Below are 17071 nucleotides of genomic sequence, written 5' to 3'. Positions count from 1 at the left end.
TTTGATGTGAACTACTGAAATTCTTAACAGCACATGTAGAAGACACAAAAAAGGGAGAGCTGTGGATGAAAACACACAATATATAGCTCTCTATCATATAAGATACTCTCTGAGGACAAATTAGAAAGACGCTCACTGAACACCAAGTCAAGTAACATCATCCAGGAATGGAGGCAGTAAAATTCTTGCCCCGCCACACTGACAATACAGATTAATAGGTGTTAGCCTATCAGCCACAGAGAACCAGCTATGATCAAAATGTGTTGCTGCTGGAAATACCTTAAATTCAGAAGACAATACCCATGGTCTTTAAGACTTGCCATTTCCTGAATTGTCTTCTTTATGTGTTACTTTTAGCAAAACGATCTTCTATACTTATATGTCAGTATGGGAGTTAAAAATCTTAATAAGCTTTTTAGATATATTAGGGTACAAGTTCAAAATTACTAATAATTTTTCTAACAATTCTAGTGAAAATGGAAACTCTAAATTTCAGGGTAGATGTAGAAGTTAGATGATTTTTCGGAAAGAGAAGGCCATACAGGGTCTATCCCAGCCCCTGTGAGAGCAACTTAATTGAGTTGCAGGGCAATAATAGAAAGAGGCCCTTCGCTAACTAATGCTTATGTATTCCTATAGGAAACTTGCAGAGAAATTCTCCAGATCCTGCTTTTTCTGTTTCCCTTTTCATTGTCAAGAAAGAGCTGCTTGCTGGTTATGTCTTTATTATCGTGTAATGCTTTAAAACACTTTAACATCTCTATTTATATGGGACACATCATCTCCTTCCTTCCAAAATCTTTGAAAACTTATCACCAACCACAAGATCTGTTTTTCAGACTCTGATTGGTACTGTTCATGTCTTGAGCTAATAAAACAATACAGAGAAATGCATTTGATAAACTATGTCTCTGTCTGATCTGGCTCATCAAAACTGTCATGATTATCTCGAATTTCTTGTTGATTTGAAATTTTTGTGAAAACACCCTACACAGATTTCTTAATGTCTCAATCATTTCTCAGCAGTCTTTTGCAAGCACTCAGTGTTTCAGCATCAAGCTCATGATATGATGTAAACCAAGAAGGTTGCTGAGACTGATTAGAACCTCTTCCCAGTCTAACACTTGCAATTAGAAATTGGAAATGTTTGTGGCTGTCTAAGAGATTGATTATTTTTTTTCCTCTTTCTGCTATTAAAAAAAATCAGATAAGACCAAGGAAGTTTAATAAGCAGTTGATTATGGACATGTTGGAATAAAAGGATAATGCTATTACGGACAAGATTTTCAGAAGCAAAATAAAGTTTTAATCCGTTGAGGTCAATGGCAAAATTCCATTTGGACTCAGAGGGAGTAGGATTTTAAACACTGTCAAGTACTTTCCAGAATCAAAGTTTTTATTTAGAAAGAGGAAAAATGATTTAACAAGTGGTAGCAGTTTTCAAAAAATCTTAGGAAAGTGCTACTGTATGCCCTATTTTGCACACTGAAAAAACCAAAAAAATCTATTTTTTCTGAAATGGCGCTAATTTTGCTCATAATAATAGCTAGTTTAAAAACAAAAGGAAACTGCATTGAAATATATAGCTTTTTTTGTAATTTGTTTATTTCAACTTCCATGCCCTTTAGCTTCAATGTCACTTTATTTTCATGGAGCTGCTTGAATTTTATTAAGGTTTCTTTTTTTCTTGATGCTACCATATTTGTGTTGACATAATTAGAGCTTGTGGTCATGGAATAACACTTATTTGGATGAATATTCAGCATTTATTCAGTACATGTCCTGTTTCATTAACAAATTCTAACCTACAGCTCTTCCTCTCCAGTAACATAAAGCAGAGTTCATGAAATTTGCAGTACATTTTCTGTGAATGAATTCACTTAAAACATTAGGGTTTTTGTTAGCAACTGTATTCCCTGAGGGAATTTCTGGGTGGTAGCCTTGGGTTTTTTGCATATAAGGAAGACTCTTTTTGTTTTCAGTTAAAATTCACATCAGACTTTCTTACTAGAAATAGAGATACATGGCATTATTTTCACACAAGGTTGCATTTATATAGCAGGTTCATACAATTTCTAGCAATGACATCAGACCTGTGTGTTAAACACGATATTCCATGTGATAAATAGTCCAGTGTGGCACTAGTATAAGACACGAGGTCCTGCCCCATCATGAGCAGAATGCAAAAAAACCCATTTCTGCAAAATACTTCGAAGAGTTACTCTTGTATGAAGCAGTTGCTTACTCATGAGTCACCTCCTCATGTGGTGTAGGCAACCTACTGTAACAAGCTAACTTGTACCAAGATCCTTTTTTAGTTCTCTCACCTCCTTTCAATCTGCCTATCAGCTTTCAAGACATGTCCCTGTGCATGTAAAGAAGCAAAAGCAGCAGTTCATATCACCTGGGTGGGTATTTGTGGATTTTGGAAGATAGAGAAAATACCTGTATGGATATAAGCACAGGAAAAGTTCAGTCTTCAGTGGACAACTTGTTTAAGTTCCAGTGTAGGTGTGCTCAAATTAACAGAGGTCTGTGATTTTTGGCGCAGGTCTGTAAAAGGAAGAAAGAGAAACTATAATATAGAATAAGCTTCTTATTTAACAAAGTACACATCTCAGCATGAAAATTCACTTATGTTCCTCTAAGATAAACAAAACCTTAAATTAACTGGGAAGGAAAAAAAATAGAACAGGCAACACAGCTTAACTGAGCTGTGAGATTGTGGTAGGGCATATCTACAGGGTATTTTTTCAGACAGATTTGATCTCACACTTCCCATTCCCTGAGCCAACTGCAAACCCCAAATCTCTGTATTGGCAGACATGTAGCTGTAGTCTTCACAACACTCATTCTAAACTAATAAGTCTGGCAGAGGGAGAGAGTATATTAGCTCATTCTTAGTTCCAGCAGCTACCCAGAAGGCATTACAACACACTTGAGATATATCTCATACAAACTACTGATATGCCTGCACTGCACAGAAGTGACTGCAGTGTGCTGTAGGGACAGCTCAGGCACCAGGAGTTCTGACAGCTCAAAGTGAGGTATTATACCTTACATCCCAGGCAGGCTACTGCTGAATTAAAGCTGGTTTAGCTGTGGTTGAACCTATGAAAAGAGTCCAGTTTCTTCCAAAAAAAAAAAAAAAAAAAAATCAGTATTCCCAGGGCAGTGTGCATGCTTTCTATTCATGAGCTCAACAAGCGCTATTTTAACCTCAGGTACCTCTGAACATTTCCTGGGTGTAGAGTTCATGTAATATAATTTCTTAAAATGTGCCTTGGTTACAATGGGAAAAAAAACGCTGTAGGAGTGGGATGAGCTAGGAGAAAATGTAACATATGGTCAGAGGAAAGAAATTGGCACTTTGTTGTCCCTAGCATTAAGCTAAAGAAAACTGCACACTTAAGAAGAAAATGAGCATAATATTTTCTTTTCCAGACCCCAAGTAGCATATCTGGAGCTGTCAGCTGAATTCAGGGCAGAGCTCAGTATTACTGATTCAAAAGCGGGGCCACCAGTGGCTTGTTTACTCCTTATAGAGAGAGAGGTTGAAGGTGCTCACCTGGGGGCCAACAAGGCCAACAGCACCTGAGGCTGTACCAAGGGCATCACGGTCAATGCATCAAAGGGAGTGATCAGTCCCCTTTTTTCAGCACTCCTTGGAGGGCATGTAGAGTACTGTGTCCAGTTTTGGGCCACCTGGTACAAGAAAGATATGGATCAAATGGGGTGAATTCAGTGGAGGCCCACTAAGATGGTCACGGTCTGAAGCACTTGCCTTATAGAGTAGAGGCTGAGGGACCTGGATTTGTTTGCCCTTGAGAAGGGAAAGCTCTGGGGGAACTAAGCAGGGCCTTCTAAGACCCACCAGGAGGATACCAAGCTGAGCTTCTCACAGCAGTATGTGGCAGGAGGAAAAACGACTGAGCATACATTTAAATAAGAGGAACTGGGACAGCCCACAAGTGGAAGAGGCAGTCTAGGGGCTCATGCAATCTTCGCACTTGAAGGTTTGCAGGACCCAGCTGTATAAAGTCCTGAGATATGTGATTTGATCTCATAGCTGAGCCTGCTCTGAGCAAGAGGTTGAACTAAAGACCTCTAGAGATCCCTGCCAATCTCAATTATTTTGTGAGCCTATTAATCCAACTTTTTTTTTGGAAGGTTACAGGCTACTTTGGAGGTTACAGTGCTCTCAAGCACTTCCATGGCTCAGACTGCTCATAAAGCCTCTCCTAAAGGCAGTAACTGTAAGCAAACATGTTTTGATCAAAATGCTGACTGAAAAAAATAACTGTTTCTTTCAGGCTTTACTCTGAGATGACATTAGACCTTTGCATGAGTTTCACATGCAAACTAATGCATGTGAAACTTCTTTCCACAGCAGATGTCTTTTTTTGCAGTCCTTCATCACCGCTTAGTTCCCCAACTGCATTTTCCTTCTCTTCTCAGATTTTTCCTTTGTTCCCAAGCCCTTGCTACATGTCGATATAAATTCTTTTACTGAAATTCTTTGTAGTAGAATCCGATTCAAAAATACACACGGGGGAAGGAATTGGGTGGATTACCAAACACCATCTGATCTGCAGCAACAAATTACGTACTCTCAGCCCATTGAAAACTTTGTAAGAAGCCTTTTAGGTTACGTTTCTTACATTTGTTTGTAAACTGAAGTCTTGCTTCACCCTTCCAATGAACAAGAGAGTGTGCACTGGTGTTTAGTAGATAAGCAGTAAAGCTTTAGGGCAAAATTTCTTGCTTTGGGTTTCTGGACTCTTTTTCTTTCAGGTTACTGTAGAACACCTCTAAAGAGGCCAGTATGATATATATTCAACCGAGAATCAAGGAAGACAGTTCTCCTGACCTCAGTGTCTTCCTTGGTATGAAGGACAGTTGGTAGAATCAGCCTTATTAATTGAGATATTTATATACTTACAATGTATCTAACTTCATGGCATGCTACTTTCGTGCCTAGTACTCTCATGTGTATTGTATAACATCAGAATAAGCTGTGTGTCCAATCTTTAGTATTCCATGTACAAGCTATTTTGAACATTCAGTTGTGTTAAAACTGTGAATAATTAGAGAAAGAAAACAGTAGTTTGACCTGAGGCAGCGAGGGGGAAACTGACTTGAGAAATGCTATGAGAGGCTGACCATTAAGTTATGCCCTATTTAAAAAAAGGTAAGAGTCATTAATTTCTACCAATATAACACTGGAAAAAAAAAATAGATGCTTCACATGGACATCTTGCTTACCTTAATGTACTCTAACATTTTTTCCTGTGTTATCTAAAATATAGCTAAGTACTTTCCCAGCACAGTTCTGGTTACCTGCAGTTGGCTACAAATGGCACTTGATCACACCTTTATTCAGTATAAATCAAAACTGTCTCTAGACCCTGAAATTGGTATTTTCAAATGAAATTGCAGGATTTAGGCATCCACAGCCCTTCTACTTTTATTGGGAATAACAGTATTTGGTTTGGGGTTTTTTCTTTTGAGAGTTTCAGCCTGAATTCTTCAGTTCCCTGAACATAACTGTGCTCAAAAGTAAGACATCTTTTTGTTGTTGTTACATAACAATGAGTCATTATTACATTTAATTCCTAAGAAATGGACATGCACCACAAAATGAACTTTTTCTTTGTTCTCAATTAAACCCATTTAATTGAGACATTTGTCTTTAGACCGAGATGTTGGTTTGTACTATTCCAGCTGCACAAATATATTTAGACATTTCTCATTCATCATTGGTCATTCCCATGCCTTTAGGTAACGAGTTAAATGTCAAATTATCAGTCGACTGAATGTCTTGATCTAGTGTACTGGCATAACTGAAAGGCTACATAATGCTGACTAGTTAGATGGTCAAATGGTATCATTTGTTATTTCGTGTGCTTTTATTTGGATGCAATAAACTGAATTTTATCAGCAAGAAATTAAATACGAAGACTACTCATAGGTCACTTGTAGAAGAGCTTAGCAGAAGGAGGTCGCCTGAGCTGCAACTTAATACTTGATAGCATTGCTTGCATGTAATTATGTCAATAGCTCGAATGTGCCTTTACAAGGCTGAAGTTGCAAAGTGGTGCTACTTCTGGATCACATCTTCAGTCCTTGTTTGAGCACTGTTGATATGAAGCACTCAAGAATAAAACTAAATAGATGGAATTTTCCCTAAATAAAAGGGACTACCTTAGAAAGAATTAAAGTAATCAACAGTAATTTACTTTTACTCTCAATCAGTGATAAATTTAGCCATTATGAGCTGCTGGGAGAGTTTCCTAACTGCTTACTTTTACAGACCACACTTTAGAGCAACCTATGGGCTTTTTTAGCCTGTGGCAGCCTGACTTTCTTTGGCTTCTGCTCAGCACTCCCCACTGATTATCTTAGGCAGATCTTCACTGGTCTCACAGACTTACACAGATATTATTCTAAAAGCCTAATTATTTCCACTCGCAAAAGGCTAAGGCTAAGGAATGAAACCTAGGTCATTTTCTTTGTTATGCCTGTGACTGAAAGTCTTGAGGTGTGCTTAGTTCAAACAGCCTTGCTACTCTGTTTTCAGCTGCAGGTAACCACTCTATAGCAAAGACAGATGAGTACATCCTCTGAGCACTTCTCAGTGGAGCAGTTTGCACACAGGTGGACTTCCACATGCTTTAACTACACGCCTCAGTAGGTCAGTGCTTAGAAGATCTATATCTTACCAACTTTATTTGCTGTCAGTCAGGGTTGGTCTTAATCTAAGAGTCTAGTCGTGAGATCTGAGATGTTGCGTGGACAACCCAAGAGGTAGAGATAGTAAAGGAATGGTCATCTGGCTTCTGTAGTGGAGCAAAGTAAGTCACCCTTATAAAAAACAATTAATGAGGAGGACAGGAAGACCCTTCCTGGCAGTAGACTAAAACTTGTTTGTTAGGGTATTTTAAATTAGACAAACGTAGTCAAACTGAGACTTACTTCACATCAATATTCAAAGTGAGAAACAAGATGTACTGTGCTGCCTTCAGACTGATGAAGCAATAAGGTATTCAGTGAAGTGAGTCTTAGAGTATCCAGCAAACAAGAAGGTACCTGAGAAAGCCACGGATCATAGGTTTTGATTGTTATCAGAGAATCTGTCTTTCAAGCTGCTTATCTGTGCTAAAAATTGGTTTGAGCACTTCAAATTGCAAGTGCCCAATATGCACAAAGTGGAAGTAATATGCTGACAAAGTCCTGTGCAGGTACCAATCAACATTATCCTGGATGAGCTACAATATTGCTAAGATGTTTTAAGGAGGACCTGCCAGAGAAACATTACAGTAATTAACCCTGATTGTCAGAACGCTGGGCAGACCTGAGTCTCAGGAGCTGAAGCATTCAAATAAATAAATAAAAGGTTACTTGATGGACATCACTGCTTAGGGACTGCAAGCCTGAAACTAGCATCCTGAGTCCATAAAGATAATAGTTTGCTCACAATTGATGTGAATGGAGGACAACGGGAACCTTTAAAGGTGATCTGTAAAGGCAGGGAGAAAAAAAAAGGGTTTGCACCATTTTCACTTTTTTTTTTAATGACTAAAGAAGGCTTGAAAGCCTCTGCCTCTCCTCACATTTCACATCTTATCTGATCTGCTTTCCTAGATGATTCTACAACAGACTAGAGGGAAAGTATAATTATGATACCACACCGTACCACGGAAGTAATACTGAGTTAGGAGAGAAAAAGGAAATGTTTTTTTAAAATTAAAGCCACCGAGCTCTTGGTAGGGTTTTTTAAATGCATATTTTTGTTGGCAACTAGTTAATTTTGAACTCCATTCTTAGACATTTCAGTTCCATTCCTTTCAAGATTCAATACTTCCAGTTCTACAAACAAATGCAGAAAAAATTGATAAATCCATTTCTTTGTGTACTCCGCAGATATCTCCCAGGATATAAAATGAAACCTGATATTACCAGTATGTTTAGTCAAAAAAAAAAAAAAGAGTTTAAAATAAGTGTGAAGCTGCCACTCTGTGTTGTCACACAGCAAAACAAGGAATGATAGTAAGTGGCATAATGCCATTCTCTCTGCCATCTTTGAATCTGTAAATGCTGCAACATTAAAAGATGTGTGTTTAAGCTCTTAAATGAGATATCGTGTAAATAGCATCAATATCTGACACATTAGCATGCAGAAGTTGCTACAGCAGCCTATTTAGCATGAGTAACTCAACAGGATTGAAAGAAACTTGGAGATAAAAACCATGTTCCAGAAAAAAAAGTGCACTGCACAAAAATGTATAGGGCTGGGTTTTCCTGGCAAATTACATCAAGATTGGTTTGAGGGAGCTTTTTTGTGACTAATGTTATTGCTCAGCAACAGCATTTACTGCCTGAGAGGGAGAAGGAATAATCAAAGCTGACCCAAACACTACAAATAGATATTCCACATGGGAAAAAATTTTGAATGATTTATGATAGCCAAAGTATACATTAAATCTCTCCAAAAATAAGCACAGATAGGGAAACAGTCACAGATGGCCAAAAGATCAATCAGAAAATAACCCACAGGAAGCTTAGTGCCAAAAGTAATTGACATAATCGTCAAATCAACTTCTGATGGTACAGACACTTTTGCATTCAGTCTCCTTCCTTATGCTGTAGATCATTTAGCATGTCATTCTGATCACTGGCACATGTTGCCCAATATAAGCTTGTAACATTTTTGAGAAGTCCAGGTACTTTCTGGAGTTTTCTTTCCCCATGCTCACAAAGATGCCAGGTGAGGACCAGATTATTGTTTCTGGTATGTGAGCATTTATACAATATTTACTTTTGAGATGTAGCTTCATCACCAGATATTTTCCATTTTGAGTACAAAAATAGACAACCCTAGGGCACTGTGGACCTTTGTGCAAGATGTTCCCTCACAATGATTACAGGAAGGGAAGAAGTGCACAAACCTGGTTGCTGACGAGCTTTCTGGCCAAACCTTTAGGTCATTGGTCAGAGCAGTAGCAGTGCCTTACACAGTTCAAAGATTACTGCAAAAAGTCATAATGGAGAACACTTCTCAGGAAAAAAAAAAATCTATTGTTTCATCATAACTAAAGTACTTTTCAAAATCTGAGAGGTTTAAAAGTAGAAAAGCGAGCACATTGTCGTATGTGGCAGGATAAAGCAGAGAGAAAAGAATTCTACTGGGAGATACATACACTGAGGAACTGAATCCAAAATAGAGTTTAATGCTTCTTTCAGGCAGTAGATTGCCAGCTGAGGAGCATATTTTGTTTGGTGGTGTGATCAGTAGAAATCACACAATAGTAATTTCCGACTGCCTAACTGTCCATAAAGTGCTTATCTGTGCACTACCCAGAAGTTTAAAATTGTTCAGAAGCATAATAGTTGAAAAGTGTTTGAGGTATTGATGGATATTTATGTCTGCTTATCTGAGGAAAGGAGGCCTCTGCTTATTTCAATAGGCCTGAGCACAAAACTATAATGTTTTTTGTGTGCTTGTGCAATATAAGAAACATATTGAGCGTTCTAATTTGTGGTACATCATTCAGAAATATCTTGGCAATCTAGGAATCTCCTATATTATGCAGCTGGTGGAGATTTTTGTCACTTTGGGGTTGGATTGGATTTTTTGGACAAAAGGGTAATATCTGCTTGTCACGAATGTTTGCTGCCCCTTTTGGGAATGAAAGACAGAAGAGGCAGGTGATTCTTCCGGAGGCACGCCAGGATGGGAAGAATCCTTCTACATGTAAGAAAATAGGAAGCAACACACAGACAGCTAAATACAACAGCGACAGAGGGCAGACTGTCCTAACTAAGATGATATCATTCATCCAAATACAAAGACAGCACAAAGGGCTGAGTTCCCAGCATCCCGTGGCAAGCCTGAGCGTGCTCACTACACATAATAAATCCGTAATCTCAAACCTGCGTCTCTACAGCTGCTCAACAGTAACCCAAATGTGGCCCAAGAGATAGACCCAAGTATTTCCAGACCTAAAAGCATAGGTTCCTTAGCGCTGAGCTAAAGGAAAAATGTTGCTGTGTGTTGCAACACCAAAAGTTGTAATCCCCTGAGATACACATACACATTTATACATACATGCGAACATATATATAAAATAGGCCAGAACTGTTAGCCAAGCTCCAGATATATCTATTTGCAAGCAGATAGCACAAGTAAGCAATTTCAAATCCTGTAATGTAAAGAGGAAAAATGAAACTTTTCTAAAAAATGATAAAGAATGAAATTACATTTCAAATTAGATTTTCTAAAGAGATTTTTCTTTTTAACTTGTTCATACCACAGAACGCTGAAAAACTAGCAGGAAATATGATTGAGATCCAGAGTGTGTGCTCCAAGGATGGAAATCATATTTGTACTACGTAAGTCCCAAATCGTTATGGGTTGAAATGAATCAAATTGATACATATAGAGACATCATGTGGAAAGGCCTTTTCTGTGTTGTGAATGATGATGGATTCATGGAAAAAATAGACTTTCATAAAAAATAGAGTATAATTTGGGAATGCCTAAAGGAAGAAAGCAAGAAGTATCTAAAAAGTGGGTTTTTTGGGTGTTGATTTTTCTCAAAATTCATATCCATTACCAGAATAAAGAAATACACAACGAATATGATGCATGCAGTCAAAGAAATAATGCGGTAAATAATATATAATTTTGGTCTATATTTCATTTTTGTGATTTCACTTATATTTTAAGTCCAAGACGTTCAATGATGAGTACAGATTTTGGATGGACAAGATGAAATACTGTAATTATTCAGTGTCTGAAATGCCGAATTGACATGCTTTCCTCCACGCTCAACACCCCAGCCACTTTTCAGATTTCTTTTGTAAACAAGTCAATAGTTTCTTCTCACACCTCTTCGTCTGCCTGTAAAGGCCTCCCTTTACATCCACCTTTTGCTGAGGGGATACCTCAGTTCACATCTCCTGGTGCAACAGGTCAAAACAGTTCCCTCAGAGCTACTGCAGTCTATTATTATGTGAGTATTGTTGCCTTGATGCAGTAAATATGAAACCTACATTTCTTGCAAGGAATTAGATTGTATGGTTTCTTTGCTAGACTTAGTGAATGAACTAACTCCCTCCTCTAGTAATAAATAGTAATAAAACCTTTTGCTGACATTTTAAAGAATAGTGCAGAATGCAGGTAAAACACTGCAGAATTGATTTTGCACTTATCAAACAAGAAGAAATGTAATTATATTGCATTTCCCCAAGGATTATTTTCTATTATCTAGCATCTTTCTTTTAAAAAACTTTAGTATTCAGTAGGCTTCTATGGAAGGCAGAAGGATTCCAAGCCACTTCAATTCCTGTATTTTTCTTAGAGAGGCACATGCTCCTTAGAGGGACCAGTGTGGATCTCTATTTGTGCCCTTTTATTTCAGCAAAAAAACAACTGGACCCAATTTTTCTGTGGAACTATGGGTTCTAAAGTGAAGAGAGTTTCTGCTTTGCCCTTAGATCTCCTTTTACAGCCTGCTGTTTTGCAGACCCTTATGTCACTCTGCTAAGATAGGACTAAGAAAATTTCCTCTCATTCAGCTCTTGATCAGGCAAGCTTTTTTGCTATGTTTTGGACCACATGTACACAGGAATAACCTGTGTTTTACATTCCTGTAGAAGAAAATTTTGGTCTTATTAATTTTTTTTTACTGCATTCTCTTCTTGGAATGAACGGGATGGAGCGGGGGGAAGCTCTCACTGATATGAGGTAATAAAAGAACAACAAAAAGAATTTCAGTTCCTATTACTACATGTAATTTCTCTGTCCTTCTGAATCCTGCCTCTGTCAGTTGTTGGTGTTAACAAGGCATCTTGACCCTCAAAGAAGAGGTCTGTGCCTTTGAGATAGTGTTGGACTAGAAAGCCAAGCAAAACTCATCTAAATAAAGGTGAGGATGGTTGACCTGTTGGAAGTAAAGAAGTATTACTTCCAGGCTCTTCTTAGTGGTGCCAACTAATAGAACAAGAGGTTATGGGCAGAAAAGGACGCACGGGAAATTCTACCTGAATATGAGAAAGATCTTTACTGTGAGAGTGACCGTGTACTGGAACAGGTTGCCCAGGGAGGCTGTGGAGTCTCCCTTGCTGGAGATATTCAGGAACCATCTGGGCACAGGCCTCTGTCATGTGCTCCAGGATGACCCTGCTTGAGCAGGAAGGTTGGATCATATGACCCACTGTGGTTCCTTCCAGATTTACCCATTCTGTGATTCTAAAACTGTCTGGAAAGATAACCATTGACCTCAGTGAGTGTTTGCTCTGACCTGAGGAATATCCAAATAAACTTTGATACTACTGCATTTCAAATAAAAACTCAAATACCAACCAATTCATGATTTAAAAGCATGAAAACTATTGCAAGCAGTTATCCCTTTTAGTACTACTTTGCAGTTTCTGCAGCATCACAGAAATAGTCCAATGAGTGAAGTTTGAAAATAAAAGATAATTTTAAAAGTCTTAAAAAAAAATCATTTAATTACTTTTCATTTCTCCTATTTGCACTTGATAAATGAACATATTAAACCGCGAAGACTCAGGAGCCTCTAAAAGCCTTTGATGTGTATAAGAATAATCTAATAATTAACCTCAGGATTCACCAGCATGACTCATTGAGGTGAAGTGAAACAGTGCTTATGGTGAAGGGAATTCCAGATCTGTCAGCCCCAAGGAACCAAGCTGGCTTCATTCTCTTCTGCTTTGTCATGGAGAGCTGTGAGCTCCCCTTGATCTACCGTTTTTTTGCATTTCATTCTTGATGAGAGGATCTTTTTTCAATGCAGTGATGCTGGGTGCATAATTTTTAAAATGACAACACTGAGAAGTAACATTTGGCTTACATAATACATATGCAACAGGAAGATATATTTTCTCTCTGGACTAATTTTTCCAGTGCCTGATATTAAATAACATTGTTCAGCCTGGGGTATCTATTAAATACTTTATATTGATGTGGTTACCTGAACTAAGCGTGAGCCCTCTCTTTAAAGTAAGAAAACCTATGCTCACAACTTATCCTGCTTTGGCAATTACAGCATGAATACTAGTCTTACCTCTGCTCTAGAGAAGGACAGTACTTCAGCTTCTACAAGTGCCACTGAAGAGGTGCCTGTTTTGTGTTAATAAATTGCTCCCCTTGCCTTTAACTGCAAGCATAACAATTCATAATAATGCAACTTCATATTTGTACCAGGGCCAGAAGTGGTCGCTGATTTTATGTACTCAGAATAAGTAAGTACTTTCATCCTAATTTTGTAATGTACTGAAAAGCTTCAATGCCAATTGGACTGAATTGTAAACGAGGGCATCAGCAGCTCCCTGAAAATGAACACTCAAAACCTGGAATTGATTAAGGAGTGGACATTTAAAAACCTGGGCAGCAGTTTCTGTTGTCTGTGACTATCTGAGTGCTTTTATAATACACTGTGGGAGCCGAGGTAGTCTCAGGCTCACTGAAGATGGCCACAATGATGATACAGTTCAGGAGGGAGAGGGTTGACAGAAATGTCTGCAGATTTGTGCAGCAGCAATACTAAGAACAAAATTACACAAATCAATGTTTTAATCTAGTTTGAAGATTACCTCTCTGCAAGCATACCCTGTCTTAGAGCTGCATTTCCAGAGTCCTTTTCAAAGCAAATCAAAATATGCACAAGAATGAGACTCAGCGATACTATGTACAATATGTTCCCAGTTTCACAGATTTTACCTAAGTCTTTAGAGGAATATCTAGGAGAAGTCAGGGTGAGGAAGGATTGCCCTTGTTGAACCAAGGAAGAACTAGCCAAGGAGGTAAAACTTTTGAGGTGTCCTAATACTGCCCCTTACCCTTGAACACCAAGTAGTAATTTCTCAATATTAACAGAAGTTGTCTTAAACTTATAGTTGTAATGTTGCATCAGGGAAGGGGTAATACATGTAGTAATATGTTATCACAGAATCACAGAATAGTTTGAGTTGAAAGAGTCCGTAAACATCACCTATTTCCCACTCCCCTGGGCAGGGACACCTTCCACTACACCAGTTCGCTCAAAGCCCCTTGAACACTTGCACAATTTCTGTGGATTTCCCATCCCTGCAAGTGTTCCAGTGCCTGGATTGCTCACAGACAGTTGTGTTGCTTCCCCAGCAGATATCTGGGTGGTTGAAATGTCCCATAAGGTTGAGAGCTTGCGAGCATGGTGCATCCCATATCTGAAGGAAGAAGTCCTTATCGACAGGCTCCCCCAATCAGGCACCTGTAGTAGACATCAACAACAAAGTGCCCTTTATTGGTCCTGTCCTTGATTTTTACCCACAATTTCTCAACCTGTTCATAGCTGGTTTGTGCTCTTATTCTCTCTTCTTAGTCAAGGATTCACCAACAGTGACCGACACTTTCATTTGCAAAAAACTAATGAATTTCGTTATGCCTTGAACTGAGGGTCAGAGTCTCACAAAAGCTTCTGAAAGTACCTCTCAAGAAAGCAGATAGATGCTTGCTTTCTCTCTCAGAGACACTATATTAAATACATCTCCACTGTACATCCGCTACTTCCCAGTGCACATCCAAGTCCAGATCTTCAAGATCACTGACACACCAAATTAATCCGTGTTTTTTTTCAACTTACAGGTTTCAAAGCATTTATGTCTTTCAAAAACAATGCAGTTTATCCAGATTAAAGGTAGTATGTTTCTTCTGTTGAAGTGAAGCAACAGATTTATTCAAAATATTACTTGTATTAGGGCAACCAGAGATACAACTGCCTGGGTGAAATTTCCCTCCATCTGTGATGAGTCTGACTGAGTCATACTGATACTGAATTTATAATTTATTTATTACTGTCAAAGGAGCTTCCTTTCCTTTTGTACTTGAATGCAGTGAAAAATCTTAGATGAACTGTAGTTAATAATGGTTTATGGTCAACCTGGGAGGGCACTTCAAGCAGTCATGTTTGCTTTTGACCATGTTCTGTTCAATACTGTCACTGCTGATATGGCCGATGGAGTAGGAGGAGTGCTTGCATTAGTTAAGAGGTTCAGCATTTGAAAGACTGCATAGGATTTCAAAGCCAGGTGAATATCTTCAGTTTGGAATCAGCAAAATAGGGATTTGGAAAAAATAAGTGGAACCTGGGAACTGAGGATGAGGATTTTAAATGGGTCTGGTAGCAACTGGCTGGAAAATAATTCAAAGTTTACAATGTGTGACAAATGTGTATAAGGCTGCTACAAAAGAACAAATCTCATTCTGGGATGCTTTAAGAGCACTGTTGGCTGTAAGACATAGGAATGAAATTATTCTGCTCTACTTGCCACTGGAGAAGCCTCAGTGGAAGCACTGTGTCCAATTTAGGGCATTGCACTTAAAGACAGATGTATACCAACTGGAGATAATCCAGAAGAAAGCAGTAGGAATGATCAGCCAAGGAGGAAAGGCTGAATGAACTAGCCTCATTTCATTTGATATAAAGGAAAGCAAGAAAGAAGGGTGATAACAACCTACCATTTTGTAAAAGTTTGTTCTAAAAAGAAGGTGGTCAGTTATCCCTCGAACCTGAGAGGGAGGCCTAGGAGAAATCAACTTGCTTCCAAACAAATTATATTTAAACTATATAAAAGGGAGAAAAATTGAGTCACAACACTTATGAAAGCACTAGAGCAAGATGACAAGATACAGGACAAATTTCAATTTTCAATTAATGAAGATTTTTACTTAGGCTAATTTAGGTGTGGTGGGTTAGGCATAATTGATTCTTGTTCTTTGAAGGAGTATGAAGAAGATGATCTCTTGATGTCCCTTCCACTACTGAAATTTCAGAAGTGGGAGTTCCACCCTCCCCTTTCTCTGTGCAAAGGTGTAAAATGGGAGTTCAGAGGTGGTGCTGTGATGGCAAGTAAAGAGAGTCATTTAACTTTAAAATAAATTATCTTCTACCATGTGTGCTTCGAACATGCTGCCCCATATCTTGACAGAGAATAACTAGAAATTTGGACCCAGAATAATAAATGCTGCAGAGTTAGGAGAGTTAGGAGCTGGTAGAGATCCATATCCCTAGAATTTGAGAGTCTGAATTCCTCCTGATTGCCTAATGTCCATCTGAAACACTTAGTAGAAATGTATCCCAAATTTATGTTCCCGTGATGTTGCCTTTATGGTTCTCAATGGAAAAAAAAAAAGTCAGTTCTCTGTGAGGGGACCAGGGCATGAACTGCATGAACTTTTAGACTGTCAGCTGAGACTACTTTTTTTCCCCTCATACTTCTGATGGATTTATTGCATTTGAAAATTTTGCCATGAGATTAAATCATTTTGTCATACAAAATATATCTAATCAGACAAAACCAGACAGCTAAAATTCACAGGATGACTTTCTATAGCAGGGATCTTCCACAAGAACATCTCCACCTTTCATAGTCTACAGGACCACGTGACTGTGAAAAGATAAACTTGAAAATGTTTCCCTTCTAATTATTCAGCAGACAGATATGGAATTTCTGACTCAGCACAACAAAGCCTTTTCCCAATCAACACATACTAATGATTAGGAAGGCTTGGAAAGTGTTATGTAGGATTATTCTGGAAATTGCTGTCTGAGGCTGCCTTAATCAGGATATGACTGGTTTTGAATAAGGATGTGTAAGTCACTATCAATTTTCATCAAGGTGGCCCAAGCCTGTTTATCCTTTTGCTGTATGTGATGACACGCATTGCAGCCTAGGTGAAAATGTCCTGTCCATCTCCTAGAAAAGCTTAATAATTTATTTGTAGCCCATCTCATACTAGACTAGTGCACACTGTTCATTCTCTGCACTTCACAGCTGTCTCTTAAAGCAGCAGTACTGCATGCTACAAACAGTTTTGCCTGACACCCTCCTGTTTTTCATTATGTTGTTATGTTTTCAAAACAATACAGAATGAAGAGTCAATACTGGAGATGCTTGGGAGAAATATCACAATCTTGGTTACAACTGGTACAATTCAGCAACCAAGCTGCAAAAGCAATTTCACCCCAGGACCATCGAGGTGAGGACGTAGATGAAAAAAGTTGCC

This window comes from Pipra filicauda, unplaced genomic scaffold, assembly GCF_003945595.2.
Source record: "Pipra filicauda isolate LSUMZ 115617 unplaced genomic scaffold, ASM394559v2 scaffold138_size1969278_pilon, whole genome shotgun sequence".
Taxonomy (NCBI): Eukaryota; Metazoa; Chordata; class Aves; order Passeriformes; family Pipridae; genus Pipra; species Pipra filicauda.
This window is presented reverse-complemented; position numbering follows the sequence as displayed.